General features: G+C 39.5%; 1 protein-coding gene across 1 annotated transcript in view; it reads left to right on the top strand.

Moving 5' to 3' along the window:
- Positions 1-27502, top strand: part of PDE11A (phosphodiesterase 11A) — a gene marked incomplete at both ends in the record, with an annotated part of 280406 nt that overhangs the window by 139590 nt on the left and 113314 nt on the right. The gene's annotated exons all lie outside the window — the stretch shown is intronic.

Genomic DNA, 27502 nt, shown 5'->3' on the forward strand with positions numbered 1-27502 from the left:
GGAAAAATCCTTGTTAACTTCTCAATTTTTAATGATCTATTCATTGGGTTTTAATCATGTTAGAGTCATGGGTATGAATTTGATGAAAGCTAGAGACCCTCTCTAGAAAATGCATACGTGAATACAATTTTATATATAATTTCAGGGAGTTCACAGATTCTTTGAAGCCCATCCATGTATGTTGTATGGTTAAAAATAGATTTTAAGTATTAGGTTCATTAAAAGTGACAATTCAAAAATAATTTCTCAGGATTTTAAGTGTATTATGAACTTATTTTGAACACATATAGATATTCCAAAAATTCACAACTAAAAGAACAATTCTTTTTTTAAATTTTTTTTATTGATTTCAGAGAGGAATGAGAGGGAGAAAGAGATAGAAACATCAATGATGAGAAAGAATCATTGAACGACTGCCTCCTGTATACCCCGCACTGGGATAGAGCCTGAAACCTGGGCATGTGCCCTGACGGGAATCAAACCGTGACCTTCTGGTTCCTAGGTCAATGCTCAACCACTGAGCCATGCGTGCCAGGCTAAAAGAACAATTCTTTCTTTTTTTTTAATCTTTATTGTTGAAAGTATTACATATGTCCTCCTTTTTCTCCCATTAACCTCTTCCAGCCTACTCCTGTCCCCCACCCCCAGGTCTTCACCACTCCATTATCTGTGTCCATGGGTTATGCGTATATGCATACAAGTTTATTGGTTTATATCTTCCCGCCCATCCTCCCCTGCCATCCCCCTGAAGTTCAGTAGTCTGTTCCTGCTTCTTATCTCCCCTGAATCCCAGCTTGTTTTGACCCAAGACCTATTTTCTTCCTGCTCTGTAGCTATATCAAAGATTTTGTTTATATCTATGAAACACTTATTAAGTAGGGCAGATAAAATGTCAGTGCCAAGATAACACTTTATAGAGCAATCTATATACTATATAAAAGTGTAAGCGACCATTTGACCGGTAGCTACATAGGTGAACTGTAAACATGCAACCCACCAATAAAATTCTTTCTCATCATTGATGTTTCTATCTCTTTCTCCCTCTCATTCCTCTCTGAAATCAATAAAAAAAAGAATTGTTCTTTTAGTTGTGAATTTTTGGAATATCTATATGTGTTCAAAATAAGTTCATAATTAAAATCCTGAGAAATTATTTTTGAATTATCACTTTTAATGAACCTAATATTTAAAATCTATATTTAACTATACAACATATATGGATGGGCTTCAAAGAATCTGTGAACTCCCTGAAATGCGCACTGACCACCAGGGGGCAGACGCTCCAACCAGTAGGTTAGCTTGCTGCTGGGATCCGGCCAATCAGGACTGGGCGAGAGGGGCCGGACACACCCTGGAGCCCTCCTGCGGTCCATTCCTGACTCTGATCGTGCACCGATGGGGTCCCTTGGCCTGGCCTGGGCCCTCTTGCAATCTGGGACCCCTTGGGGGATGTTGGAGAGTGAGTTTTGGCCTGATCCCTGCAGGCCAGGTCAAGGGACCCCACCAGTGCACGAATCCGTGCACCGGGCCTCTATTATAATACAATACATACCTAATTTTCAAAACATTCCATGTACCAAGTGAGATGTTACTAGAAAAAGAAAACCAAGGGGGAGGATAAGTCAGCAAGTCAGTGCTACCTGCAGTACTCTGAGGTTTACAAGACATAAAATTATAGTTATTTATTTACATACTTTTTTTCTCCTATCTAAACTGTGAATTCTAGAAGCACAGAGATTTTTATCGTTTTTGCAATCTTATTCCCAATGCCTAACAGGGTGCCTAACACAGAGGAAGTATTTTTGAGGGTTTTTGTTTTATGTTATTTTTTAAAATTTTTCACTTTTATTGAGTGGTTTTTGAATGGAGAGAGGGAAGGAGAGAATGAAGGAAGGTATTTTTTTGCTCTTTCTCTGAGTTAGTTTAGCTTTGTTATATGTAACATCTTTGCAATAAGGAATACAAACAATATCTAGAGAATGAATTAATACATAGGTGAACTGTAAACATGTAACCCACCAATAAAAATCACTACTAGAGTGTTAAGGTCTGTGTACAGAACTATTTTCAAATCCTAGCTCTGTCACATACCTCAGTTGGGAGTATTAAGTGAAATGATGCATGTGAATATTTTAATACTCAATAAAAATCACATAGATAGCAATAATGCTACATTATCACTTGTAGAAATACATTTATTACTGAGAAATCACCAGGTATTGGGATCCTTCCTTCCTTCCTTCCTTCCTTCCTTCCTTCCTTCCTTCCTTCCTTCCTTCCTTCCTTCCTTCCTTCCTTCTGATCCCTAGTAGCAAAATACCTAGAAGAGTAACTGTAGCATTACCATCTGATTGAGACACAACAGCCCAACAGGGCTTCTTGTTCAAAGCTAAAGAAGGGCTCAAGTTCACTCACCCATGTCTGTGACTGCCCAAAGGGAACCCTCCCTTCTCCCAGGACCACTGAGGCACTGATGAGAGAAGAGTCCAACTCTTTGTGCTGTACACGATACAGTCTGTGTCTGTGCTGTTCCACATCCCACCTTCTTGCCAGCCCAGGGCTCAGGGAACTGAAGCCTCAGAGTTGGAGCCAGATCAGAGGGGAGGTCTCTGCTCACTTCAGAACAATTTGCCATCGAACGTCTAGCACTGAAAGAGCATTCTCATTGCACGAGCTCTGCTTAGACTGCTAGTTGGTCAGAAAGCTACCTGCAATTTCATTTCTGGGCTATACAGCAAATATATTCAAATACATGGGAACATCAATGGATGAAAGTCCTCATGTTCTTTCCTTTGGAAAGTCAGATGTCAACTAGCACCTCCAGAGTGGAAGGATTTCTTATCTCACGAATCAGTGAAGACAAAAAAATGATTTGTTGAGAGCTACTAAACCCAAACTCTGGAATAGGATCTACAGAACTGTAATATACATTAACTTCTAAAGGATTATATATTTTTAAAATTTATGTATTTATAAATACTGTACATGAATATTAATAATATGATATTAATATTTATATTAAAAGTATGTTGTTTATATCTATGTATTTATAACCAGCCTAGTCCAATAAAGTACTTAAGTTACTTTATAAGAATGTAAATGGTCAGGCAAAATTTTAAAGGTAAGATAACAACAACAACAGGCTGAGAAAGAGAGAGAGTCAGACAGTGAGCGCCTGTGCTCCCAAGCCAGGGACAACCGAACCACAAGCAATGCTATCCTTATATCATCTCATTGGCTCCGCCCTAAGGACCTGGGATAATAACCCTCTCCCCTTTTCCATTGTGGGAAGATTCCACACTTGGGTCTGGCCAGGTTCTTCTTCTTGTATGTCTCATTTTTGCTTATTTTTATCCTACTTGATCTTGCCCAAGAAGATCTATGTCTAAATGTGGCCTTTTCATTCCTATAATCTTATTGCAGTGTCCTTTTTTCAGTTGGCAACAAGAGTGAAGGGAAATAATCCACCCCATGGCCCCCAGTGACAATAACCACCCTAGAAGCCTCATGGTCTGGAGAGGTAATATGAATACATTTCCTCCTGTGTGTTCATGAGACTCTTGAAAGATAGTGCAGCATTCTCTTCTGTGTTTTAAACATTCTTTCCCCCAGGCATTTTAAATAAAAATACCTCCTTGATGCATCCTCTGGAAGTAAACATTCTCCAGATAAATTCTCTGGGAAGGCTAATAATGCTCACAGAAATGCTCAGAGCTCACTAGAAGTGTATGCTTACTGCAGGCCTTGCTTGGCATCAATGCCCCCACAGAAGGAGGCTGCTTTCCTTGTCTAAGCAAAAGGCAGTGTAGGGACAAGATTTAAAGCCTTGTGTTTGACATTGGTCTGATAAATCTAGTCAAGCTACTTAACCACTCAATCTCAGGTTCTTCATATGTTAAATGGGTATGATAAGAAAGGTTTTTTAACAGTTAGGTAAAATTATGCAGGGACAGTGTTTAGAGAGAGTGTTTAGTTAAAGTTAGCACCTAATGAAAGTTAGCTGTTCTATTAACCAGATTACTTGCTGTCCTTTATTTGCACTGAGTTTAATCTGCTCAGCCCAAGATTTGCAGGAGAACTGTACTCATTGAGAGGCTGGGGAGGAGGTGTGGTATTTTGCCCCTTTTGATCTGGAAGATCACTTTCTGCTTGAAGTTTGAGCTGAAAACAGATCCCCATTTCCTAGATCCTTCACACACCTTGTTTCACACCATTGAGCATCCCAGCAGCATTGCAACCATAGCTGCTATGCTCGAGGGCACTACTGTTCTCTACAGTACACTACTGCTTGCTGCTGCTCACCACTGCTCACTACTGCTCACTACAGCTCACCACTGCTCACTACAGCTCACTGCTGCTCACTACAGTTCACCACTGCTCACTACAGCTCACTGCTGCTCACCACAGCTCACCACTGCTCACTCAATGCAAGCCCGTTGTCTGTGGCATGTGTTACCCTATGTGCTTCTGCAGAAAAGTCCAGGGCATGGAAATACAAAATTTCCCATGTCAAAAAATAGCCACGTAGGTCTTCTAAAAGTACACATCTCCAGTGGCAACTGGCCTTCCAGAAAAGACTTGCCATGCTGGAGAGTCCCTTCCCTGTTGCGACATACTGGTCACTTCAGCTCATTTTAGTCTAATCCACAAATGGTGAATAATAACATAAACATACAAAATATTTTCTACTCTTTCAGCTTTTAAAAACTGAAGTGACTAATACATTATCTCATGATTTTATTAACCATTGAATTATAAACACAATTATTTTGATAGATGCTCTTTTTAAAGATCCTCACCTGAGGATATTAGAGAGTGTGGTAGGGTGGTAGGAGGGAAAGAGCTGGGGTGGGAAGAGAGAGAGAGAGAGAGAGAGAGAGAGAGAGAGAGAGAGAGAGAGAGAGAGAGATGGAGAAATGTGAGAGAGACACATCAATTGGTTGCCTCCCTCAGGTGCCCTGACCAGGGGTGAGGATCCAACCTGCAACCCAGGTGCCCTTGATCAGGAATTGAACCCATGGCCCTTGTGTTCCCAGGCTGACGTTCTAATCACTGAGCCACACCAACCAGGGTGATGCTTTTGTTAATTTCTCATAATTTAGTTCTTTGCTAAAGTCCTTTCTTCTTTTTTTAAAAAATATTTTTTATATTTTTATTGATTTCAGAGAGGAAGGGAGAGGGAGAGAGAGAGATAGAAGCATCAATGATGAGAGAGAATCATTGATTGGCCACCTCCTGCACACTCCCCACTGGGGATCGAGCCCGCAACACGGGCATGTGCCCTTGACTGGAATCAAACCTGGGACCCTTCAGTTCGCAGGCCGATGCTCTATCCACTGAACCAAACCAGCCAGGGCCAAATCCTTTCTTCTGATTTTATAAAATTAGTACTCTAAGTCTCATAGAGAGCAGAGATGTTCTTAAAGCTGAATACTGGAACAAAGAGAGGACTTTACTATCATTTTTAATAACATTAATTTTATGATCACAATTTCCATTCTATGTGAGCAACCAAGAGCTTCAACAAGAAATGTACTAATTTATGTTCACATTTTCTGAAAGCAAGGATCGAAGATAAAAGGGGGAGAACTTTACCTGTAAGTCCAGAGTACAGAGAAAATACTGTACAAGTGTAGATGTGGAATATTACTTCTTCATTTTGAACATTAAGGATTGTCCTTTGGGGTGTCTTTCATAGATATTGCAAATGAAGCTTTACCTAATACTGATGAGAAATTTTCCAGAAAATATGTTAGTGTATTAAGGGACACATTATGCACCTTTATGATCAGAAAAGGAAAGGAATGAGGGTCAATCAGAGGGTACAGAAAGGGCATATGCAATCAAGAGCCAAGCCCCATTTATTCTACCTCCCCAGAGCCTCTCCTGTCCATTTTCTCCTTTCCAATTGCCACAGCAATCATCCTACTTAAGGGCTTCATTACCTCTTGACTGAGCAATGTTAATAGCCTTCTATTCTTCCTAAACCATAATTCAGATTGCATCACTCAGGCTCTCATAGACCTTAAATTACTCCCCCATTACCTATCATACCACAAAGTTCCTGGCCTTTGGGACCCATAGAAATATCGTACCAAATTTTCTTCCAACCCTGGCTTTCATTTCTCTTTTCAGAGTATTCTATGCTACTTACAAACTCAACTACTTCTTAGTCTACAAATCATCCACCTGCTTCTCTGCCATCTCCCATCATTCAAAGCTTGATCTAAAAGTTATCTTCTCCCTAAAGCTTTTAACTCCATGTTTATTTATTCCTCTCTGTGCCTTATAGTATAGTTAATTGTGAATCTGTATGTTTTCCTCTGCTGTACCATATGTTCATTAAAGTATGTGATCGTATTTTATAGATATTTTAAATATCACGATACTCAGTAAAAGTGTATTGAACAAATGAATACATGCAGCTACAAATAATTATTTTGGTCTGTCATGTTAATATTCCAAAAGGAAGAAGCTTGGGCTATGCTGGAGGAGCTGGCAGCCATTCTGGCTGGCCACGGACTTGCATAGTATCACCTCTGTGTTCCCTTCCTACTTTTCAGGCCATGAGTACAAAGTTTTTACGTATGTATGTATGTATGTATGTATGTATGTATGTATGTGTTTTGGGAGGACCTCTTCCCAGGTACCATGTCTCCTGAGGTATTTCCTTGGATGGTGATTAAGGGGCCAACCTGGCTTCCTAATGGAAGAAGAAGAGAAATGAAAGAGATGATTCTCCCATGAGGAATCTCCTAAGCTCCAAGGAGAGAATCTTCTCTAACTGGATGATTAAAAGAGCTAGACTTTTCCCCTCTTCCTTTCAAAACCTCCTCTGTTGAATCATTCTTCCCCACTCTTAGATGAACTTTCTGGTAGATTTCATGGCTCTTCTGACACACTTAGGTGTAAATAGTCTCCAAGATTCCCTCTTGCTTAGGATTAGAAGCTTATGGTCAGGTGACAGTCATAGTGGACTTCTTTATCTTCATCATTTCACCTTCTCTCCCATGACAGAAGCTAGAGGAAGGAAGGATGAAAGGGCAAAATGATGTTGTCCTAACCTGGTTTCAAGGCCCTCTGTGTCAGACACCAACATTTGCTTTTTATTATGAGTTGCCTTTATAAATTCGGAGAACTGGGGCTGGGCTCCTGTTGGCAGACCCTGATGTGGGTTTTCCTCTGATGACTGGCAGGTTACAATCTCCTCAGGCCCTGGATTCCAGTGGCCGGCCCATCCACATCTTTCCTCTGTGGGCATCATCTCAGTCTTCCAGGAAGCCCTTTTGGTCAGCATATTTTTGTTTTTATCTTTTTATTATGGTAAAATAAACACAACATAAATCTTACCATTTTTAAGTGTACAGTTTAGTGGCATTAAGTACATTCACATTGTTGTGCAACCATCACCATCATTCATCTTCAGAACTTTTTCATGTTCCCCAGCTGACTCTGTGCCCATTAAACACTAACACTCATTCTTTCCACCCAGCCCCTGGCAACCAACACTCTACTTCAGGTCTCTGAATTTGACTGCTCTAGAATCTCATATACAGTAGTGGCCCCACCCCCCCATCTATAGTTTTTTCAGTTTCATGGTTTCAATTACCAGTGGTCACCCACGGTCCTAAAATATTAAATGGAAAGTTCCAGAAATAAACAATTCATGCATTTTTAATTACATGCTGTTCAGAATAGTGTGATAAAATCGCATTCTGAACTACTCTGTCACCCGGGATTTGAATCATCCCTTTGTCCAGTGTATCCACGCTGTAGATGCTCCCCCATCATTAGTCACTTAGTAGCCTCAGTTATCAGATAGACAGTCATGGTTTCCCAGTGCTTGTGTTTGAACCGTGATTTTACTTACTAATGGCCCCAAAGTGCAAGAATAGTGATGTTGGCAATTTGGATAAGCCAAGAGCAGTTGTAAAGTGCTTCTTTTAAGTGAAAAAGTGAAAGTTCTCAACAAGAAAAAAAATATTATGCCAGCCAAGATTGTTAAAATCTACAATAAGAATGAATTTTCTATAATGAAATTGTGAAGAAGGAAAAAGAAATTTGTGCAAGTCTGCTGAGAGAGAGATAAACAACATTCACATCACTTTTATTACAGTGTGTTGTAATTGTTTTATTGTATTATCAGTTATTGTTGTTAATCTCTTACTGTGACTAACTTAAAAACTAAAATTTATCATAGGATATATGTATAGGAAAAAACATAGTATATATAGGGTTTGGTACTATTCACGATTTCAGGCATCTACTGGGAGTCTTGAAACATATTCACTTGGCTAAGAGGGGGGTTACTGTAAGTGGAATCATATACTAGATGTACCAGTTAATAATGCGGATTTTTTTCAATAGATGGAGTTACACATATATTGATATATATGCGATTTGATATGTATGCTATTTTGTTGTATTGACAACAAGCTTCAAAAGGTCATATGTCAAATTTTCTGAAGGTGTTAACATCATAGATATTTTTATGCTTACAAATGTCGAATTTTGTGCCAAAAAAAAAAAAAGAGCATTTGTGAGAAGTTTTAATTCATTACTTTATTTGGAAGAAAAGTGCTGCTGGGGTCCGGCCGATAGGGACTGAGTGAGACAGGCCAGACACACCCTGGAGCCCTCTCGTGGTCCCTCTCCAGCCCCGATCGTGCACCCGTGGGGTCCCTCGGCCTGGCCTGAGCCTGCTCGCAATCCGGGACCCCTCAGGGAGAGCTGTTTTCGGCCTGATCCAGCAGGCCAGGCTGAGGGACACCACTGGTGCACGAATTCGTGCACTGGGCCTCTAGTTAGATTATACAAATGCAGCTCTCTCCTTCTGCCCACTAACTATTAGAATGTTTAGGCAGGAATCAGGTACCAGTTCCCATGTCACACTCTAGGGAAATATATGTAAAGTTCTACAAGTGGTTCTCTGGAAGGAACCCTCAAGAATCTCTAAGAAATTCTCAATATGGGTTCTTTCATGAAGTCTTATTTATTTATTTATTTTACACAGGGCCGAGATGGGCAACAAGCACTTTAACTTGGAGGTGGCAGAACTAGTTTGGGGCATCTTCTTTCCAGGTCTTGCATATAAAGCCTACATGGCCTAGCATCTCTCTTTAGAATGTAGTACCAGTTGATCTCAACTATAAACTCAGATAGGAAAAAGTCCCATTTAAATATCCTATTACCTACCAAAATTTTTATTTATTTATTTATTTATTTATTTATTTATTTATTTATTTATTACTGTCAGGCCATGATCCAGCACTAAATAATAAACATTGACCCTTGAAAGACCCATGTTTATTTGCAGGTGCAAAGAATACAGATATAAATTACAAAGCCAAATACAACTCATCAGCAGAAATGGAATTGTTCCCACTTGTAAATTTATCTTTATTGAAAACATATAGAATTATCTAAACATTTCACTTTTTGAAAGGAGAAAAGGAAACCCAAATGAATTACTTTCCTAAAATGGTTATGCGGGAGTTAGTTACCCCATTGTAGCCACTACTACATCTTAAGTTACTTTACAAAACAAAAAAACCCCAAGCAGATTGGAAGCTGTTCTCTGTGAAAATGCCAGGTGCTTATTGAACTGGTGTATAAATTATGATCAAATTGTGACTTTTAAAAAGACCCTCAGAAAATAATCATGCCACCTTTCCTGGAATTCTTCGGATAGCACAGTGAAGACAAACCAAATAGACATTGTAGGCTTCACTTTTCACTTGCTGCTTTTTGTTGCCCAAAGAAAGTTCTAAGAATGACATGCTGATTGGGTGTTTTGGGTATTCTAACACAGTCCACGCATTGGAATCAACCAGGGAGCTTTTAAAGAATATTGATGCCTGGGCCCTTTTCTAAACCTTGAAATCTACTTAGTTAGAAATTAATGTTCACTTGATTATTTTTTTTTTACTCCAGTGAAATGGAAGTTATTTATCATGTTTATTTTTTACCAAAGCATTCTTTAATCAATATTTTTAATTAATAAAGATAAACATGAACTAGCATCATTTAACTCCTTGCTATGCAAGAAAATAAATTGAACTTTCAACAATAAAGATGAATTTTTTAAAAAGAAAGAAAATAAACTATGTACTATGTGCTTACCTGTAGTTTGCTAGTTTTTGTTCATGTTTAATTACATTATCATTAGTAAATCATTACTTTACCCAATGCAGTTACTTTTTCAAGAAAACTATATTTTTCTGTATTTCTGTTCAAATACAGAACTGTATTTCTAATACATATTTAGACATAGATTTTGTTTAGGTAATCTAATCTTGCCTATCAAATCACCCCAAAATGTTTTCAGCATAAAACAACAATTTTATTATTTCTCAATAGAAAAATATCTTGATGTATCATCACCCAGAAAGTTTCCCATGACTCTTCCTAGAGACACCCTCCACTCCCCCTCAAATACAACTACTGTTCTGATTTTTCCACCATAGATTAGTTTTACTTATTTATAATTTCATATAAGTGAAATTATACAATATATACTCTTTTTTATAAGACTTCTTTTAACCAGCATAATGCATTTGAGATTCATCCATGTGGAGTATATAAGTTTATTTATTTTTAATTGCTGAGTAGTATTCCATTGTGGGAATCTACCACAGTTTGTTTATTTATCCTCTTATTGATCAATACATTGGTGTTTCCGTTTTGGGGCTATATGAATAAAGCTGCTATGAGCATTTTGAATAAGTATTTTTGTGAACATAAGCTTTTATTTTTCTTGAACTAATACCAAGTATTAAAATTACTGGGTCCAAAGGCCAGTGTATATTTACTTTTACAAGAAACTGCCAGGTAATTTTTTTTCAATGGGATTGTACCATAGCATTTTCCTACCAAGTAAAAATTAAAGTTTTAGTTGCTTCACAGTCTCTTCAATATTTGATGCTGTCTTTGTTTTTAATTTTACTCATTCTGGTAGGTATTTAATGATATTTTATTGTGGTTTTAATTTTCACTTCTCTAATGACTAATAATTTTACATACTTTTTTATGTACTTATTTACTATTTGTGTATCTTCTTTTGTGAACTGTTCAAATGTTTTGCTACTTTTCATTAGATTGCTTGTCTTTTTATTATAGAACTAGAGGCCCGGTGCACGAAATTCGTGCACGGAGGGGGGTTGTCCCTCAGCCCAGCCTGTACCCTCTCCAATATGGGACCCCTCAAGGGATGTCCGACTGCCCGTTTACGCCCGATCCCAGGGATCGGGCCTAAACAGGCAGTCGGACATCCCCCTCACAATCCAGGACTGCTGGCTCCCAACTGCTTGCCTGCCTGCCTTCCTGATTGCCCCTAACCGCTTTTGCCTGCCAGCCTGATCACCCCCTAACCACTCTGCTGCCAGCCTGTTTGCCCCCAACTTCCCTCCTCTGCCGGCCTGGTCACCCCTAACTGCCCTCTCCTGCAGGGTTGATCACCTCCAACTGCCCTCCCTTGCAGGCTTGGTCCCTCTCAACTGCCCTCCCTTGCAGGCTGGGTGCCTCCCAACTGCCCTCTCCTGCTGGCCATCTTGTGGTGGCCATCTTGTGTCCACATGGGCGCAGGATCTTTGACCACATGGGGGCAGCTATATTGTGTGTTGCAGTGATGATCAATCTGCATATTACTCTTTTATTAGATAGGATAGAGGCCTGGTACAGGGGTGGGGGCCAGCTGGTTTGTCCTGAAGGGCATCCCGGATCAGGTGGGGGTTCCCTTGGGGTGTGGGGCGGCCTGAGCGAGGGGCCTGTGGTGGTTTGCAGGCCGGCCACGTCCCCTGGCAACCTAAGCGGAGGCCCTGGTATCTGGAATTTATTTTCCTTCTACAATTGAAACTTTGTAGCCTGGAGTGGAGCCAAGCCTGGGGCTCCCTCCGAGGCCGGCCAGCAGCCATTTCTGTTGGGGTTATAATTGAAACTTTGTTGCCTTAAGCGGCTGGGCCCGGCCAGGGTGTGCAGAAAGCTTTGCTTCCCCTGTTGCCGGCGGCAACCCTGGCCTGCTCTCTCAAGCTCCATTCTGCCACCATTTGTTTGAATTTGTTTACCTTCTATAATTGAAACTTTGTAGCTTGAGTGGAGGCTTAGGCCTGGCAAGGCCAAGTGGAAAGCTTGGCTTCCTCTGTTACCTAGGAAACCTTGCTCTCTGTGGCTGTAGCCATCTTGGTTTGGGTTAATTTGCATGCTCGCTGTGATTGTATGGTGGGCGTGGCTTGTGGGTGTGGCTTGTGGGCATGTTGGATGTATGGTCAATTTGCATATTTGTCTATTATTAGGTAGGCTAGTAGGAATTCTTTACATATCCTGGAGATACAAGTGTTTGGTCAGATATGTGTTGTGAATGTTTTTTCCAAATCTGCTTATTCATTTTCTTTATGGTATCTTTTGATGAGAAGATAGATATTTTTCATTTTGATGAAGTCTAATTTATCATGAAAATAATTTTTAAGGTTATTGCTTTCTAAGAAAACTTTTCCTTCCCCCAACTCAAGAATATATTCTCCTATGTTTTCCTCTAAAAGCTTTATAGTTTTAGCTTTTACATTTCGCTCTATGATCCACCTCAGTAATTTTTGTGTATAGTAGCAGTTGCAGTTTATTTTTTATTTGTATCATTTACTGAAAAATTATTTTTTCTTCATTACATAACTTTGGCACTTTGTTGAAAAACAAATGACCATATAAGTGTCATTCTATTTCGGTCCTGTCTATTCTTTTCCATTGATTTGTTGATTCTAAGTGCTTGCATTTAAAAAGAAATTTTTATTAACTCCAATGTCAATTTAAATTCTGCAGCTATAATTTGGATTCTTTTTCATATGTTAATCCATCTTCATTTGCATTTTGTTATCTGTATTTTCAATCATTGAATAAATACTTGTTGAGGTACTTTGTGGTAAATGCTCTTCCAGGTTCTGAGGATTGAGTAGTGAACAAACAAATAATATTCATATTCTCATGGACCCATATTCTGGCAGGAAAAAAACAGGCAGTAATAAGTAAATGAATCTGTTATACAGGAAACAAAGCAGGATGTTTTAGTAAAGAGTAAGTGGAAATGGGGCAACTACAGATACATCCAAGAGAGCCCTCCCTGAAAAAGTGAGAGTTAAGCTTTCGTATCTCATTTTTTCATTTGTTGTTTTTTCGTTTTAAAATTTCATCTAAACTTATTTACCTATATGGTTTTCTGCTCCAGTTTTAATAAGTCTCTTTCTTCGTGTAGCTTATTAAAGACATTAAGCATAAGATTTCTGAAAGGTAATGGCCCTCACATGAAGTCATTATCAGAGGCACATTCTCTCTGGGTTTTCAGGACGGTGCCCCCTTTCCCTTGGACTTCAGTGTTTACTCACTGGCAAGGCTTTGTAATTGGCCTTGAGCCTCTCTTGCTGTCCACTCATGTACTATAGAATCCCTTTTATTAGATGAACAAAATGAGAGCAAACCAATGTTAGTTTCTAGGCTGATTCTCAGTATCTAGTATGTAGGCATGGGTCTCGGGTGCCTATGCTAGGCTGAAATGGTGTATTCTTTCCCCAAGCCAGACCCTGAATCCCTTATGTTCAAGGATGTGTCTATGGGTCTGGTTCACTGTTGTGTGTCCAGTGCCATCATAGAACCTGGCATACAACACAGTGGACATGCAAAAATTATTTGATGAGTGAATCAAATGCAATCAAGTACAAATAAAGATCACAACTAAATATCAATAAGAATCTCAAGTCTCAGCACACACTGCTGCTAGGTTTTTTTATGAAGTACAGTGAAATGGTTAAAAGTGTGATCTTTAAAATTAGACTGTTAGAATTTTAATCCTAGCTCTGTCACATTCTACCTGTGTATCTCTTGGCAAATCAGTTAATTTCTCTGTGTTTCATTTTTCTCTCTTCCCAACCTTGTGGAATTGTTATGAGGATGACATGAAATAAGGCAAATAGTCTTTAACAATGCTCATAAATTGCCAATAACAGTTGTTACTTGTATTATAACTCCCCCAACATTCAGTGTTTTATTTGCAGTGACTCTATTCCCCCAAGATAAAGGCTAATATTTCAAAAACAGCTGTCATTCAGTAGAAGGTCAACTGAATTAATATTTTGACTCGTACCAATTCGGCAGCTCTTAGTGAGAGCCTGACACTTGAAAGGAACAATGCCCTCCTGTCTGTCTCCTTTCAGACCAGGGGGCTGCATTAGAACAATGCCCTCTGTCTTCTTTCATGCCAGGAGAAAGCTTTATTTCAGGGGGTGAAACATGGTGAAGCCGCCAGTTATTTTTCTCAATCCAGCTGTATCTGCCTTAAAATTGGTGAAAATTCTTCCCAGAATCTAGTAGTGGGTTCTCAATTTTAGTGATTTTTTCTGGGCTTTCATTTGGGTGTTTGTGAGAAGTGGGAGAACCTATATTGAGAATCAGCCAGACATATTAAAAAATATATATATGTACTTTTTTTTTAGAATAGTATTCAATTTACAGAAAAATTGGGAGGATAGTACAGAAGTTCCTAAGTACCCTGTACCTGTTTCCTAAATTATTAACATATTACATTAGTATGTACATTTGTTATAATTAATAAAATAATATTGTGACATTATTAAAGCCCATATTTTCTTCATATTCCTTAATGTTTACATAAAATAATTTTCCTGTTACAGTATCCTATCCAGAATACCCTACTACATTTAGTCATCATGTTTCTCTAGGTTCCTCTTGTCTGTGACAGTTTTTCAGATTTTTTTTATGACCTTGATAGTTTTAAGAAATACTGGTCAGGTATTTTGTAATAAAATATCCCTCTTGGGATTTGCCTGATGTTTTTCTCAGGATTAGGCTGAGCTTATGGGGTTTTGAGGTGAAGACCACAAAGAAAAATACTATCTTCATCACATCATATCAAGGATACACACTTTCAGTATGACTTACCATTATTGGTGTTGACCTTGATCACCTGGCCCAGCTAGTGTTTGTCAAATCTCCCCACTGTAAACCTATTCCCCACCCCCACTTTACATACTGTACCCTTTGGAAGGAAGTCACTAGGCACAACCACACCTACGAAATAGAGAGTTACGCTTGACCGCCTCAAGGGGGAAGTAGCTACATATATTATCTAGAATATATTATCTAGAATTCTTCTGTACAGGATATTTGTCATTTATCTCAGTATAGAATGATGGGTATTTATTTTATACTTTGGATTATAATCCACTACTACTTCATTTATCAGATATTGTTTTGTACCAGCAAGGTGATCCAGTAAGATAACCTTTTAACAACAACAAAGAATTTATGGATATGAACAAATGGTGCTTCCTTACAAAAATAGTCAACAGTGAAGTCTGTGCACGTTTAAATATTTCCGAAACACTCTAATGGGAACTGTGTGGTTTACAAGACATAATCATAAAGTAATGAGTAGATCTCCTGCTATGTGCCAAGAACTCACATGACCCTCAGCAAAGCAACATGAAGTAGACAATATGTCTACTTCACAATCTATCATACAACATCCCCAGTAATTTCAGTCTAGTAGAGGATAGAGATAAGGGAAAATGTGGTTTCCATCAGGGTTTATGAGTTTCAGGAGACAGACAGGGACAAGGTTGGAAAGCATGGAGGAAGGGCATCTAAACTAGAGAGTTCAGTCAGTATTGCTTTGTACAGAAGATAACTTCTTAGAGGCAAGTGGCAGTGAGCTCTACAGTTTGAAAGACAGCGTAGCAGGAGCACTCCAGGCAGAAGGAGGTGGTAAGCAGAAGCAGGGAGGCCTGAGGTAGCGTGCTGTTGTGGGCAGTGTCAGCATCTCAGTTTAGCTAGAGCAAAGGGCATGCAGGGGGAGAGGCAGGGCACAAGGGAGCAGGGACCAAATCCCAAGGTCACTTGTGCTAAACCTGATTCTAAAGGTGGAGGAAAACCATTGAAGAGTTTCAGCAGGAGAGGAACTTGTACATTTTAGAGGTCTCATTCTGACAGTTATAGAGAAAAAATTAACTTTAGTATTTCATATTCATATTTGTTTTTTTAATAAAAAGTTGACCATGTTTTCATTTTATTTTCTATTAAGTGATATTTGGTAGTTTTCCAAAATTAAATCCACCTTCAGATGATTTGCTGCCAGTACCATGGTCTAAGGAATGTGCTTTGGGATCCTGGACATGAGTTTCAATACCCAGCAGGAACTTTGGAGTAATTTAGCATAGTCCATGGTAACTTGTTCAGGCTTATTTATTAAATAAAATTTTTTATTAATTTACATTATTGTTTCCTCTCCTGTTGTTGTTATTCTTTGGTACTGTTTAAAATGCTGCATGTATTAAATGTTTATCATGTGTCAGGCACTATGTTAAGATATATATATATATATATACACACACACACATATATATATATGTAATTTAACCTTCACCTAAACAGGTAAGAGTAGACGATGTTATTGCCATTTGACAAATTAGCAAAGTGAGGCTCAGGAAGGTTTAGAAATTTTGGGAGAGAGTTTTTATAGCCTGCATTGCACAGCTAGAAGCAGAGCCAGGATTCAAACCCAGGTCTGTCTGTTTCAAGGGACCACGTGAAAATTGTGCTGCAATGAATACCAATATTCACATTTTAATCTGGCAACGACATAGAATGATTAAGTTAAATCTTTGCTTTGGGTGAATAAGTGATGAATGCTTTCTTCATTCTAAGTTGAGGGCTCTTTCAAACCACTGGAGAGGTTAAATTAACTCCATAGCTTTGAATGAAATAATGCAACTATGGCATGTCTATTCTGTCAAGATTAATTAAAAGAGAATCCAGCCAAGATAGGTAGGTCTCACATTGACCTAGAAGTCTAAGCTTCCTCTATGGGGACACTGTCGTAAAGGTAGATTTCAGTACACCAAGCTCTTTGGAAAATTCCTTTTACTCAAATCCCCCTGAACACAATTTGGTAGATGCTTTAATTTTCTTCTTATCCTAATATATAGAAAGCCAGGGGTCATCACAACCAAAACAACTGGATGGACGATTGAACACAAGCTGTGTGGGGCAACAAGGCCATCAGGGGGGTTAGTGAGGGATGACCAAACGACTGAACAGCAGGCTGCGTGGGGCAACCAGGCTGGCAGGAGGGCAGTTGGGGGCAACCAGGCCAGCAGGGGGAGCAGTGAGGGGCGACCAGGCCAGCGGAGTGGGGGGCAGTTAGGGGCCATCAGGCAGGTAGGCAGGTGAGCAGTTAGGAGCCAGCGGTCCCGGATTGTGAGCAGGATGTCCGACTGACGGTTTAGGCCCAATCAGGATTGGGCCTAAACCGTCAGTCGGACATCCCCTGAGGGGTCCTGGATTGGAGAGGGTGCAGGCTGGGCTGAGGGACACACCCCCCCGTGCATGAATTTCGTGCACTGGGCCTCTAGTTTCCATATAAACAGGAAGCCTGTTTTTTCAAAACCAAAACAACCCTCTTAAGTGCCCAGTAAGATGGACTCAATAAAATCTTCTTGGTACTGTCTTGTAATTGCAGTCTCTTATACCCTCTATTAATTGGTCCTACAATTCAAATAGAGAACTTTTAGCCTGTTACCTGAGAAGGTCACTGTTTCTTTTATCATAGAGGGCCAGAAGCTGGCTACAGAGCTAATCGGTTTATTACCAGCACAATATTTCACCGAATACAAAATGAAACTGAAAATCAAAATTACATCTGTGTTTTAGGTATATCCCTAATCAATTAAATTTAGGCATCTATGATTTTCTCAAAATATATCTTTGATTCTCTTTCATCAATAGATTCCTAGACTGAATAGTTTGATCCAGAGGGTCATTTCTTATTTTCCAATGATTGCAATGCATAGCACGTATACCATCACTCTTTCCAAGCAATGCCTGTGGAAGACATCACTAATCAATCACAGCACACCTTCCTGTTGAGTTCCTCCTTAAGCCTCAAGAATCACTTTCAGCACAGTTTCATAGAACTACTAGCAATCAAAGAAAATTGAGGCTTTGAATAAAATTTATTTGCCAAGGTGAGAAAAAGAGCCAGCATGTCTATCACAATGGCTTACACATAGTAAGTTCCCCATAAACACATGTTGATATGAGCTACAAGTGTGGCCCTTCTTTTCTGCCTGTAGTAGTTAAAAAGCAGCTGATTTAAAAGTTGCCCTGACAATTGAGTATTTTATTTATGACTCCAGATTCGGCAGGTAGCTTATATTTTACTTTACATTTTAAACGTCTAAGTTCTTTTAAAGATTTAAAAAATATATTATGACATATATTTTGGAGGTCATGATAACAGATCGCATGGCAGGTGCAGTTACATATCTGAATTCCCTTTGTGAACATTTCATTCCATTAAACAGCAGGCAGTTTCTTAAATATTTGACAGCAGAAACATGATTTCTCAGTTTCTGCACATTCATCCAGTCACCGTATCTTTGAAGCCTGTCATCATTGTGTTAGCGATGTTGGAGTATGTTCTTTACTCAGTTAGATGGCACTTCTGTCAGGTCACCCAAGTAAATTGACTTTTCATTCCCTGTGGTTTGTCACCGTTCTTGGCTGGAGGCCTGCTGCTGATAGCAAAGCTTCTTTATTTCTTTGGAGCTCATCAATATAAATTATTTGGGCCTTTATACTAGATCAGCTTAAATTAACTTCTGTATCAGTTTAGTTTCCAAGTGCCACTTTGCCACTAGAGCCATAAACATTTCAGTAAATATTCATGCAGTCCTTTTCTGCCAGAGACAATCAGTCTGGGTCCTCAGAGGTCTGGTCTCCTCCTTCCCATTTAGTGGACCTTTACATTTGTGATCCTTTCAGCCAATATAAGTAATGGTCCACTTCTCATTTCTCTGCTCAAATCCAAAATAATAATATTTAAAACTATTGATATGAGAGATTTTACTCAAGGGCCGTTCCTAGGACTGCAAGGCAATCATTTGGCTCTGGTCTGGAACCGCATGTGGCAGAGGGCAAGGCTTGATATAGCAGTCCTATCTCATGGCTCTGCTCATTGCTTTTCTTTTGAAATATAGTTAATTATCTTTTCCTGCTGCGGAAGCTCGACATAAAAACATGACTTCTCTGCTCTGTTGTTTATGGGTCTGATAATTGCTTTATCTTGCTTTGTTTTGTTTTGTTAGGGGCAAGTTCAATCCAAAAATTAATTGAAGTTGGTAAGGTTTTGCAAATACTGATTTATTTTTGTAACTATAAAGATTTCTTGTGTTAAAGCTCACCAAAAAACCCGAGTCACTGCTTTTTACTTTAAAATTTGTCTAAATTAATACAAATGAAAGATAAATCAATCAGGGATAGAAATTTTCTTGTGAAAGTTTAATATTTGTTATGTTCTGTGGATAAACTGTTTACTTTTGTATGTAAGCCTTATGCAAATTTTATTTAGCTGTACAAAAATTAATGAGTGTGTTTGTATGACTAAACTCCCATAATCTAGCAATGTTCCGCATAGAAAAAATATTTATATAATTAAGATTTACAAATACTTCTTTCTTCAAAACTATTATGATGCACTCAATTAAAGCTTTTTTACTCAATCAAATATACATTACTCAAAAACTGATGGTATACGTAGGTCCTTGATATGAAATGTATAACTTAGGGAATTCTTATAAAATTAATATAGTCTGGAATCATGGGGGAAGTTTTAACTTATCCAAGAAGGTTTGACAATAGTAATTTAAAAATATAATTCTCTAAGCTTTGTTATCAACTATAGAATTTTACCTGATTTTTAGTCATTAGCTGTGCTATATGATCATATATCCTATATAATAAAAGCCTAATATGCAAATCGACCAAACAGCAGAACAACTACTCGCTATGATGTGCACTGACCAACAGGGGGCAGATGCTCAATGCAGGAGCTGCCCCAGCCCACAGGCCCCAGGCCAGCCAAGGTGGGGGCCCCCCGATTGCCTTGCCAGTCACCTTGTAGAGGGAGGTGGCTGGCAGCGGTGACGGGGCAGGGCCTGTGAGCAGGTGATGCCTGGCTGGCCAAGGTGGGTGCCAGAGGAGGCCCCCCCCCAATCGCCCCACCAGTCACCCCAAAGATCGGCCCTGATCGCCAGGCAGGTCTAGGGACTCTACCTGTGCATGAATTTCATGCACTGGGCCTCTAGTATGCATATAACAGTAATTATTCCCTTTTGAATATTGGCTATGTTAAAAGTAATATTGGCTATGCTAAAAGTAATTAGGAATTACTTTCATTATATTTCCTTCAATGGTATCCATGGATTTGTCACAGATTTTAGATTTATGAGGTTATTTGGCATTGCTGAAAATATTCCACACTCATGGCATTTGGTAGGTTTGCCAGATAAAATGCTATGGAGAAAAAATAATCACTGGGAAATGTTGTGGGATGGGAACAAAGAAAGGAACATGAATAATTGGGGATGTGGCTTGGAGTTTTCCACATTTGTTTCCAGCCTCCTTAATTTGGAGCAAGTAGAAGTAGGGTTGCCAGGTAAAAACACAGGACACCCAGTTAATTTGAATTTCAAATCAATAATAAATAATACTTTTAGTATAAGTATGTCCCAAATATTGCAGATATTAATTTTTGATCTGAAATTCAAATTTAACTGGGTGTCCTGTATTTTTATTTTCTAAATCTGGTAACCCAACCAACACTGCTTAGCTTATTCTCTAAGCCATATGATTCATAGAGAAAAAAGCATCAATTAAAGGCACTAATAATATGGAAAATGGAGAGGTTCTTTAAAGGTTATTTTATGTTTTTATTCCTTGATTCACCAAATATATACTTAGTGCTAAATATTAGGCACACTGCGAGGGACAGGATATACCTTAGTGACCAAAACCAGATCTTATCTTTGCCTTCATGGTGTTTGCAGTCTAGTGGGGGAGACAAGTGCTGAACAAACTAACATAACTCCAACTGTGATACGTGATGTGAAGGAAATAGCTTAACTTGGAATAATGGATAGCAGTAGGAGAAGACCTCACTGAAAAGGTGACACTTAACCTAATTTCAGAAGGATGGAAATAGCAATCAGGTGGTGAGGGTGGGGAAGACTCTTAAGTAGAAAAGAGCTGGGTACTATAGAAGAACCAAAGGAGGTGAGTGTGGCTACAGTATGCAGAAGAGAGGGCAAGGCATGAAGCTCAGGTTGAGAGAGTGCTGAAAGTCAGGTTGTCCAGGACCTGTCAGGTCACTGTTGGGGATCTGGATGCTATTCTAAGTGTAATAAGAAGCTACTGATGAATTTTCATCTGGGGGATGGCAATATCTGATTTATACTTCTGACTAATTTATATAATTCTGACTGATGTATGCCAAAGAGATGGGAGGGGGCCATGGTAGAAATTGAGAGATTGTTGCCAGAGCCCAGGTGAAGAGGCTGGTGCCGTGGTCCTGTGTAATAGAAGGGGAAACAGTCAAAATATCAGAGTGAAAATGACATGTTTTTCTAATGGATTCAATGTGAGGGACAACAGGAGGGAAAAATCAAGGATAAACATCAATTTTCCAGTTTAAACAATTGATTGAATAGAGTGTCATTTGTGGAGCTGGGGGAGACCAGGAGAGAAACAGATTTATGACATTCATTTCCTATGGCCTCTATAACAAACTTCCACACATATCCAAGCCCACCTAGATAGCCAAGATAATCTTACCAACTCATCTGATTGGCAACCTTAATTCCATCAACAATCTTAATTCCCCCTTGCCATGTAACATAAACATACTCACAGATCCCAGGGATTAGAATGTGGACATCTTGACAGGGGGAAGGATCATTCTGTCTACTACATATGAGAAAATCAACATGTGTGGTTAGACATATTAAGTTTGAGATGCCACTGAACTGATGAAATGGAATTGATGAAGTAGAAAGTCAGAGCTATAAGTAGTTGGACATGTGAGTTTGGAACTCAAGGAGAAGCTAGGGCTAAATTTGGAAGTTGTCAACACAGAGATGATGTATAAAGCCATGAGAGTGTACGACATCACTGAAGGAGATAGCTATGTTGATAGTATACATGAGAGGGATACAAGTGTTACTCCTGCAAGAACAAAGTATTCTTATTAGCTGTTGATTCCTTCCTTCGTATCCACAAGGCACTGTACTTTTAGGAGAAGGTGGTTGAAAGATTTTTGTGTGAGGCCACTCATTCCTCCACTCCCATTACTGGTTCTCAGAATCCTGCAAAAGTGAACAAGGACTCTCAGAACAAAAAGATTCAAAAAGTAAAACCAAAAGCTTCCTTATCATTAACTTGGTTAAATAGATAAAAATTCCTATGGACTTAATAGATTAGCCAGTACAGAGGCTAAAATCTCAGAATGAACTCTTAGAGGGTTTTGGTCCAGGACAATTTAAGAACCATGACAAAGTAACCAAGGCATTCATCTTATTAAAGTCCTAATATTATACCATACACAAATTTTATATCAGATGTATCATAGACCAAAACATCCTATCTAATAAAAGAGAAACATGCACATTGACCATACCTCCACTATGCCCACAAGCCACGCCCACCAGCCAATCAGGAGCAAGTATGCAAATTAACCCAACCAAGATGGTGGCGGCCACGGAGCTGGAATGAGCAGGAGGCTTGGGTTGCCCTCAGCAATGGAGGAAGCCAAGCTTCCCACCCGCCCTAGCTGGCCCTGACCTCCGCTCAAGGCTACAAAGTTTCAATTATAGAAGATAAATAAATCCCAGATACCTGCTTCCAGCCGGCCCTGGCCTCCGCTCAAGTAGGCGCTGAAAAAAAAAAAAAAAAAAAGCAAAAAAGGAGGGGCTGGAAGTTTGGGTCGCCGGGGGCTGTGGCCAGCCTGCAAACAGCCATCAGCCCCTCACCCAGGCTGGCCACACCCCCATGGGGTGAGGGTTCCCGCTGGGGGCTTGGCCAGCCTGAAAACAGCCATCAGCCCCTCACCCAGGCTGGCCAGGCACCCCAGTGAGGAACCCACCCTGAAGGGAGTGTGGCCAGCCTGAAAACGGCCCTCAGCTCCTCACCCAGGCTGGCCAGGCACCCGAGCAGGACCCCCACCCTGATCCAGGACACCCTTCAGGGCAAACCAGCCGGCCGCCACCCATGCACCAGGCCTCTATCTATACTAATAAAAGGGTAATATGCTAATTAGACAGGGAGACCTTCCAGGAGACCTTCCGGATGTTCTTCTGGACAAAGCCATGGTGGCGGGGCCGAGGTAGATGCAGTCAGGGGCCAAGAGGGGAGGGCAGTTGTGGGTGATCAGGCCAGGATGGGACGGCAGTTGTGGGTGATTAGGCTGGTGGGGGGCGGGGCCGTTGGGGGTAAGCAGACCAGCAGGGGGGCCAGTTGGGGGTGAGCAGGCCATCAGTGGGGGTCAGTGGAGGTGATCAGGACAGTGGGGGGGGGCAGTTTGGAGTGAGCAGGCCAGCACGGGGGCAGTTGGGGGCAAGCAGGCCAGTGGGGAGGGGAGGTGGGGGTGAGCAGGCCAGCAGGGGAGGCAGTTGGGGGCAAGCACACTGGCACGGGGGGCAGTTGGGGGTGATCAGGTTGATGGGGGGGTGAGTGGGCCGGTGGCGGGGGGCAGTTGGGGGCGAGCAGGTCGGCAGACAGAGTGGTTAGGGGCAATCAGGCAGGCAGGCAGACAGGTGAGCGGTTAGGAGCCAGCAGTCCCAGATCATGAGAGGGATGTCCGACTGCCGGTTTAGGCTCGATCCCTGTAAACTGGCAGTAGGACATCCTTCGAGGGGTCCCAGATTGGAGAGGGTGCAGATTGGAGAGGAACAGATTGGAGAGGAACAGCACCCCCAGATTGGAGAGGAACAGCACCCCCCCCCCACCCCCCGTGCATGAATTTCGTGCACCGGGCCACTAGTAAAAGATAAAAGTATACAATTTTTAGAAGATAGCATGAGATATGTATTCACAACTTTAAGTTAGGCAAAATTTATTAGAAAGAACACATGAAACAATAACAATAAAGAAAAAAATGACAATTTTTGTTTAAAATTGAAAATTTTGTTTAAAATTGAAAAATTTTTTGTATTTGTTTAAAATTGAAAATTTTTGCTCATTGAAAGAAAATTGAGTTGGTAAAAGGATACAAACCTTTAAGTTGAAAACACTGCATTATATAATTGAAATTTGCTAAAAGGGTAGAACTTAAAGGTTCTCACCAAATTTTTTAAGATAAATATATGAAATGATGGATGTGTTACTTAACTAGATGGTGGGGATTCTTTCACAATAAAAAACAAAACAATATAAAGGAAAAAATTTGATAGACAAGCCACAAACTGGGAGATATTTTCAAAACAGACATCTGACAAAGGACTTAAATCTAAAATATACAGTATGTACGCATATATGCATAGGTAATGGACACAGATAATAGACAGGTGAAGGCCTGGGGTGGGGTGGGAGCTGGGTGGAGGGGAGCAAAGGGGGAAAATGGGGAACATTTGTAATACTCTCAGCAACAAAAGACATTAAAAATAAATAAATAATAGCCGAAACCGGTTTGGCTCAGTGGATAGAGTGTCAGCCTTCAGACTCAAGGGTCCCTGGTTCGATTCCGGTCAAGGGCATGTACCTTGGTTGCGGGCATATCCCCAGTAGGGGGTGTGCAAGAGGCAGCTGATCAATGTTTCTCTCTCATTGATGTTTCTAACTCTCTATCCCTCTCTCTTCCTCTCTGTAAAAAATCAATAAAATATATTTAAAAAATAAATAAATAAATAAATAATAAAATAAATACATAATAAAATAAAATAAAAATGTAAGTTGAAACCTATAAAATCTTATTAACCAAGTCACCTCAATAAATTTAACTTAAAAATAATAAAAGAAAATATACAAGGAACTTCAACTCAATAATAACATACAACACAAAATTTTAAATGGACAAAAGTCTTAGTCTGCTTCACTGATTCAAGTACTTCTAATTAATGGAGTTAGTAGTTTTCCTTTTTAATAATAAAGGAAAAAATAAGTAAGAAGTCGTGGGCAGAATGTCTTAAATAGTAAAAGCCAGGCTAAGCACCACCTGGTGGCAGAGATTTTGAATTTCAACCTGAGTTTTTGTGAAAAGTTTTTTTTTTAAGTAAATAAAAGTAAATTTTGAAGGTTGAATTTGCAAAAAGAGACTTGTAAGTAGTAAGAGATTTTAATAAAATGACAGCCAAATTAAAGTTTACCAAAGTAAAACCAAGCCAAAAGAACAAAATCTATTTAATTATTTTTGCAATGAAAATCCCAATTTATAATTATGAGACAGTGAAGATAATATGATGACATAATGCTCTACCAAATATTTATATGGTAAAATTGTAATTGAATATTAATATAATAAACATAAGTTGATTATTTGTGTGCCAGATATTTAACATGTATTAATCACATTTAATCTTCCTAAGAACTGTCTGAAGTATAGACTCACACCACAGAATTTTTCCAGTAAAAGAAAGTCTTGGTTTAAATTTTATTATTAAACCTCACAGAACATATTTATCTCTCAAAACAACATTTTATGCCCTTGTTTATATTGGAAAAATTATATTTATATCCCCCAAACTCTGTTTTGTTTTTTAACAAAAGGAGGCATGGGAAAGTTTTGATTTACATTCCAAATTAAATTGGTCTAAGAAATGTCTAAATCATGTGTAAACATTTTGAGAACCACTTGGAATTTCACAGTGAGGTGTGCCTCTCAGGGGTTGCTGGCTCTGAGAAAGACAACTTGTCCTCACTGAGTCACCACCACGCCTTTAACATTCAGTTCTTGTTTTACTTAGTATTTGACAGTCCCTTGCAAAGATGAAAAAGTGCTGAGAACACTGGGAAAAGAAGCAAGTGATTACAGTATTTACAATGGGAGAGAAGATACTACTGATTATAAAACAACTTTTTGTTAAGAACTATATTGGTTATGACCAGAGTCAGCCTTTGAATTTAAGTAACACTTAAAACAATCTATATCCAAATATTATTTTTTTGTTCACACATATATATGAATTTTACTTTCTTTCATTAACTTTTAGGAAGTGGTTGCAAGTCTTATAATACCTTATAATTTAAAAAATGGGCTCTCTATTGGTGTTTTCGAGTAGAATCTCTGATTTTCAAAAATATGTTACTGATGTTAAACAGGAGATGCCTATATAGTGTTATTATTATACTGTGTTACAAATGAGGCCCAAAGAGATTAAAACACTTGCCCAATATCCAGTAGCTGAGAGGGGCAGACTGGCTCTAGAGGTGTATTCTTTTGTTTTGTTTTTAAGTCTCCTTCCATCACTATTTATCTCCTCTTTACCCTCTCCTACCATCTTCTCTCCCCTTTCCCTCTGGTAATCATCATCCTGTTGTCTGCCTACGAGTTTTTGTTTTTGTTTTTGCTCTAGAGTCTGTATTCTAACCACTGTGAGACAAGATGGCCCTGCTTCTATCACACAGATGGTACATGCCTTGAGTCGTCATTTCTCAAAGTTCTTGGTCAATAGGTTACTAGATGGGAATGTTATTAGATTAATATATCACCTAAAAGGGAGTTTATAGCTAATTAGATTTGGGAAATGCTGAGTTTAAACAAATAAAACCTGTATTTTGCAAAGCCAGATGTGCACTACAATTCTGTAAGGTTGGTAGTTGAAGTGCTATTTAGCATTTCCCAGACTTCTTTATTTGAAGTTGTATAGATTAAGAATGTGATTAGTAATATAAAGGATTTAACATGATGTGTGTGTGTGTGTGTGTGTGTGCCTATGTCGGTATATATAACATACTTTATAACGTGCCAGTACTGACTCAAGCAAACATGTGTTTATTTGTCCTACATAACAAGAAGTCTGAGGCAGGATAGTCCAGAGCCAGGCTCCTTTCTCTTTCCCTTTCTACTCCACTATCCACAACAAGCTGTCATTCATACTCATAGACACCAGATTTTGCTGCACTTACAACTGTTTTTCAGGGAGGAAGAGAAAGGAAAAGACAGAGGCAACCCCAACACTCCCACTTACATTTCATTGACCAGCATTGTCACCTGGCCACCCCGTATGACCACCCCTAGCTGTAGGCAGCCTTCAAAATGGGTTATGATGGGCTGATAAACCACAAAGGTTGATTATTGCTCCCGTGACATCTCATCAGCTGCAAGTTGTGCTGCGGCTCTGGTCAATGCATCATTTTGGGTGAGTGCAGTCCATCTCAGGGCCGTGCATTTCCCACAGTTGAGGGAAGATGGAGATGGCAGAACCACATGATGGTCCTTAAAGACTGCTCAAAAGTGACATCGGTCATGTTCCCCCATATTCCATTGGCTAAAGCTAGTCATATACTAAGGCTGATGTCAATAAGGCAAGGAAATTTAATCCTCTTCTAAAAAACATTGCAGATGGTTGGGCATAACGTTATAATCTTTCCTGTATAATAAGAGCAGGCGAGTCAGAATAGACCGGAGATAGAAGTTGAGTCAGCAACCACAGTGTCTGCCACAGTACACACACAC

Source organism: Cnephaeus nilssonii, assembly GCF_951640355.1.
Source record: "Cnephaeus nilssonii genome assembly, chromosome: 10".
NCBI lineage: Eukaryota > Metazoa > Chordata > Mammalia > Chiroptera > Vespertilionidae > Cnephaeus > Cnephaeus nilssonii.